Raw genomic sequence first — 6,154 nt, 5'->3', positions numbered from 1 at the left:
GATCCAGGCATTAGATTAGGAAGCCAAAATAAAAATGAAACCTAATGCAAATGAATTATGACTAAAAGGACACTTATCAACAGGGGTACAGTTGCACTTTCAATTAACACATTTAAGCTAGAGATAGTCAAGTAACAACACAACCTTTTAGTGTCCACTTGTTTCCTTCTTGTCATCACCATCTTTAGCTTTTGTGTCCCTCTTTGTCTCTTTATATGATAGTGCATATTTCCTCTAAGAGATCGAATGACTTTCTGCAAAGATATTGAAAGTTGCTTGTTTCCCAAGCACTTGAGAGATGGTTAGCATGCATGTATGCTTGTGATTTTCTGAACTTAAGTTGGTGTGTGAACAGCAAACTTAGTTTCTTGCCTACTTCTATATGCAGCAGATTGAATACATGCAGGAAACATCATGTGCTTTTACTAAGAAAACAAACTATGAATTAGAAATTAAACAACTATTAAGTAGTTTCCATGATTGTTTGGAGTCAGTGACTAGTCATGCAATTTGGAGGGTTGCAATGTGTTTTAATGAAATCTGTGGTGGAACACCAAACTTAGCATCACACATTCACCCTTGAATTGTTCACTTATGACATCACTTTGGTGTGCAACACCAAACTTAGCTCCTTGCAATACAGAGAAATCTACTTAACTCTTTTATTGAAACAACTAAGAAAAGATAGTTACCTCTGGTTGGGTTGCCTCCCAACAAGCATTTCTTTAACGTCATTAGCTTAATGTTTGTCCTTATTAGAGAGGCTAATGATCATAGTGCCTCAACTTGTCTCCTCTGACTGTGTGCTTCCTTCCGGTATCATGTTTGATGATTTCTATGTGTTCAACTGAAAGGATCTTGCTCACAATATAGTATCCAGAAAAGTGTGGAGATATCTCCATTGATTGGTAAATTAGTATCACTTGATCTCCTAGTAAGAATCCTTCAGTTGGAATCTTCTTGTTTCACCACCTTCTTGGCACCTTCTGATGACAAGTCATCTTAGCCTAGTTTTACTAGTCTTTTTCTTTTGTTTTCAATTGAATTTATGCACCTTCTTGAGCCATAAGTAAGCCAATTAGGTAGAATTTCATGTTTCCTTTGATTCAATTAACCATGGATAAATTAATGCAATTTCATGAGATTTTGTGCTATAATTGTCATATATTATGAAAGAATAACAATCTCATGATTTTGAGCATAGCTTTGATGTGCTTGGTTGATTGATGATAGGTGAAAAGAGCTTTGAAGAAGGTTGAAGAAAGAAGAAATGACAAGGAGCAAGGGAGAACAAAAATCTTGAGTAAAATTTTGACCTCAAACTTTAGCTCAAACTTTTGGAAGAGTTGAACTCACCCTGGAGAGGAGCAAAAGCTTGCGCCAACGTTTGTCCTCAAGCTTTTAGGCAAACGTTGGCGCCACAACAAACACACCCTGGAGGAGCAAAAGCTTGCGCCAACGTTTGCCCTCAAGCTTTTAGGCAAACTTTGGCGCCACAACAAACACACCTTGGAGGAACAAAAGCTTGCGCCAACGTTTGCCCTCAAGCTTTTAGGCAAACGTTGGCGCCACAAAAGCATGAAGGGGCATACTTCCAACAAGAATAACTCGAGTTGTAGATGTCCAATTGAGATGATTCCAAGTGGGTTAGAAAGTTGACATTCAGAGCTTTCCAACCATATATAATAGTCTATATTGGGCATTGACAACGTGACAAGAGGACAAAGTAGCCCCCAAGAAGCATTCAAAAGGGATCCACGTTTGGCTCAAAGTTTGACCTCAAACTTTGGCTCAAACGTGGATGGCAGCAAGGAAGGCTAGCTGATATGAAAAGTTTGAGTAAAAGTTTGACCTCAAACTTTTACTCAATCTTTTCTGGTTCATGGCCCGCTTCACAAATGGGTTTCTCTCCAACTCCAAGAGCAATCAACAGAGGCTTTTGTCAACCCAATTCCATCAAGAGCAAAGGCCCAATTCAAATCTTGAAGATCATTTGAAGAGAGTGTATAAATAGCTTAGATTTTAAGTTTTAAAGGAAGCTTTTTCCGTTTTAGTTTTTAACGAAGTGATTTTGGGAGAGCTTTTGGTTAGAAGTTATTTTGAGATTCTGAGTCTTGGGGAAGGAGAATTGAATTCTCTTCCTCTTAGTTTTCTTGTTTTCAATTTCATTTACACTTGTCGTGAATCTTGGGTTGAAGAATTGAGGAAATTCTGTCTCAATCTCATCTTGAGATCTCTCTCTATTTTGATTTACTGCATCATTGAGAATTTGCAATTTCACTTCTTTTCTCCTACTACTTGATCTTTACTTTTCTTGCAATTGAATTTCAAATTTGGATCTAGGAAGGCATTGAGATCTAGACTTGGTTATCTAGTCTCTTGAGTCCTGAGATCTACATCTTTCAATTTTAATTTCCTTGTTTCGTTGCTACACCAAGCTTATTTTCATTTTTATTTACGATCCGGTTTAATTGAATCCATCTTTTACATTTCTGTTTGTTGAATTTTACTGTTCCTTGTTTAATTTCTGCAAATCACACTCCCAATTCCCTTTATAATTCAAGTAATTTACATTTCTTGCACTTTAAGATTCAGCCATTTACATTTCTTGCAATCTAAGTTTCTGTAATTTACATTACTTGTTCTTTAAGATTCAGCTTATTTACTTTCTGTTCTCTTTACTTTACTGCAATTATCCCTCTCCCTTTAATTTTCATGTAGTTTAGTTTCAGTCAATTACAAATCACTCAACCAAATCTTGATTCGCTTGACTAAATCAACCACTAAACTAAAATTACTCAATCCTTCAATCCCTGTGGGATCGACCTCACTCACGTGAGTTATTATTACTTGATGCGACCCGGTACACTTGCCGGTTAGATTTGTGTGTTTGGAATTCGTTTCGTTTTCCACAAAAACACCATCATTTTCCTTTCAGGATTCTTCTCTTTTTCAGGAGATTATTCATGTTTTGGTGGCTCAATGTTTGGAAGGTTCTTGTTGAAGGTCTCATATGGGGGCTTTGGTTGTAGTTCCTCCTTAACTCCTTGAACCTGTTGCACCATTTCTACTTCTTCTCTGTCTTTCAAGCATGGGATTAGAAGTTTTGGAGGTGGCTCATTGAGTGCCTCCTTCAAGTTTGGATCTCTAGCATTAACCTTCATGCATTCCTCTTCTTGAGTGGGCTCATGCAAGGTCTTGAAGACATGAAACACTAGGTGCTCATCAAGCACTCTTAGCATCAATTCTCCTTTTTTAACATCTATTAATGCTCTGCCTGTAGCTAAGAAGGGCCTCCCCAGAATGATGGGAGTGTTGAAGTCTTCTTCCATGTCTAGGATGACAAAGTCAGTTGGGAGAAAAATTTCACCACTCTTACCAGCACATTCTCTACAACCCCAAGTACTTGCTTAATGGATTTATCGGCCATTTGAAGAGCTATTTTTGTAGGTTTCAATTCATGGATTTGGAGCTTCTTCATTAGAGATAGAGGAATGAGATTCATGCTTGCACCAAGGTCACAAAATACTTTATCAGTTATCATTTTACCTATGGTACAGGGGATATAAAAGCTCCCTGGATCCTTCCTATTTCTTAGTAAATCCCTTTGGATTATGGATCTACACTCTCTGGTCATCACAACAGTTTATCCTTCATTCAAGTATCTTTTCTTTGTCAACACTTCCTTCATAAACTTAGCATACAGTGGCATCTGTTCAAGGGCTTCTATGAAAGGAATGTTGATACGGAGTATCTTAAATATCTCTAAAAATTTGGAGTACTGCTTCTCCTGGTTTTCTCCCTTGAACCTTTGAGGATATGGAAGTTTGGGGATATATGGCTTCACCTCTTCCTTCTTCTCTTGTGCTATGGTTTAAGGATATTCTTGTCTTCTTTTGAGAGTTGTGAGTCTTTGGTCTTGTGATCCTCCTCACTTCTCCCCTCTATCTTTTCTTTTGGAGCTTCTCTGTCATGTTTTTCCTGAATGGTGGCTTCTTTTTCCATAATCTTCCCATTTCTCAATGTGATTGCCTTGCACTCCTCCCATTTTGTAGCTTTTCCTTTGTCCCTTGGGTTGTCTTCAGTGTCACTAGGGAAGGCATTTTCTCGCTTCTCACCTATCTCTGTGATTTGTTTAGCCATTTGTCCCATATGCCTTTCAAGATTTCTTATTGAGGCCTCTTGGTTTTTGAGTATCATGGCTTGATCCTTTCTTGCCATCTCTTAATTTTGGATATGTTTCTTCATCATCATCTCTAGATTAGAGATCTTTTGAGATTCTAGATGTGGTTGTACTTTGATAAACCCCAATCTTGTGGTTTATCTTGTGCTTAATTTAGAGAATTTTATCAACTTATCTCACATTTATTCAATTAAATAGCATGGTTTTGTAATTCTCCCTAAATTTATGCTTAAGTGTGAAAACATGCTTTTTAGGCCCTTAAATTGGTAATTTTATTTCACCTTTGATTCCACTAGATGCCTTGATGTGTTTGTTAGTGAATTCAGGTTTAGAAGGCTAGGAATGGATCAAAGAAGTGAAGAGAAAGGCATGCAAAGTGGAGAATTCATGGAAAAAATAAGGATTTGGAGTGCATACATCAACACGCACACGTGACAGACGCGCATGCGTGAAGATGAGGTCGTCCAGGCGACGCGTACGCATGACATTATGTGTACGCGTGACATGACGTGTACGCGTGAGAAAGAAAACTCCGGACGACGCGTACGCGTGACCCATGTGCATGTGACCTCATTAAAGTGAAAACACTGGGGGTGATTTTTGAGCTTCAAAGGCTTGAATCCAACTCATTCCGGAGTCTATTTCATGCAGAATTGAAGATTGGACAAAGGGGAGCAATTAGTTATAGGGTAGCATCATGTAGGTTAGTTTTCTAGAGAGAGAAGCTCCCTCTTCTCTCTAGAATAAGGGTTCTTAGGGTACTTTGCATCTTAGATCTAGCTTTAATTTCTTGCTTTCATCTTGTTTTTTTTTACATTTTCATGCTCTAGTAGTTTAAATCTCCTAGTTTCTCTTGCTATTTCCTTTATTTTGTTACTTTTATGTTGATGAACTCTTGCTGGATTTGGCTTTCATTTAATGCAATTCATGTTTTATGTTTCTTTATGGTTTAATTGAGTTGTTATTATTGTTTACTTGCAATCGGTAGTTGTAGATTTTATTATATTACACTTTAGTATATATCTGGAGGAATAGTTCTTGTCTTGTCGATAATTTAGAAGCTCCAGTTTCGAAGGATGTCAAATATGTTAGGAGATGCGTTCCAGCTAGCCATGGCTGTAATAAAGTGAGATGGTATTTATAGCCTAAGAAATTAAAAGCTTATAGTGCTAGAGATGAAAATATGTGGCTAGGAGAGTGCAAATTCAACTAGATTGTTCAAAGCAGTTGGAGATGGCTTTGGAAGCTCTTTATTCTGGAGAAAATTAAATTTTTCATTTGGCTCAGTCTTTATCAGGTGCTTCTAACGGAGGCCTTCCACTTTAGATTTGGAATTGCTAACTTAGATAGTTGTTCTAGATATCACAATTATCAGAAAATAGTTGAACATTGTTTGAGGGATTGTGAGAAATTTAGAGTAATTTGGTATTGTTTGGATCCTTCCTTTGTGAGTTTTGCGGCATCGAGCAGTTTTGAAGCCTGGTTCGGAAGGCTATAATTGGAAAGGAATTTTTGTTTTGCGTGGACTTATGTGGATCTAAAGGTATGACTACAATGATATTTTTTATTCTTCCTTGCAATTTACCATGCTTTTCTTTTATGCCTTCCAACTGTTTGACAAAATGCTTGGTTAGATGTTAGAATAGATTTTTGAGCATTCTTCACTTGAAAAGAGAAATTAGGTGATCTTGAGTCATGAATACCCAACTCATGTTGGTGATTGATGAGCAGATAATTCATACCCTTTTGGCATTGTTTTTACATAGTTTTTAGTATGTTTTAGTTATTTTTTATTAAAATTTTATTAGTTTTTATTCAAAAATCACATTTCTGGACTTTACTATGAGTTTGTGTGTTTTTTTGTAATTTTTGGGTATTTTCTGGCTGAAATTGAGGGACCTGAGCAAAAATCTGATTCAGAGGCTGAGAAAGGACTGTATATGCTGTTAAATTCTGACCCTCCTGCACTCG

This window comes from Arachis hypogaea, chromosome 19 (assembly GCF_003086295.3).
Source record: "Arachis hypogaea cultivar Tifrunner chromosome 19, arahy.Tifrunner.gnm2.J5K5, whole genome shotgun sequence".
Lineage (NCBI taxonomy): Eukaryota > Viridiplantae > Streptophyta > Magnoliopsida > Fabales > Fabaceae > Arachis > Arachis hypogaea.
The sequence above is the reverse complement of the archived record's forward strand: the minus strand, read 5'-3'. Positions refer to the sequence as shown.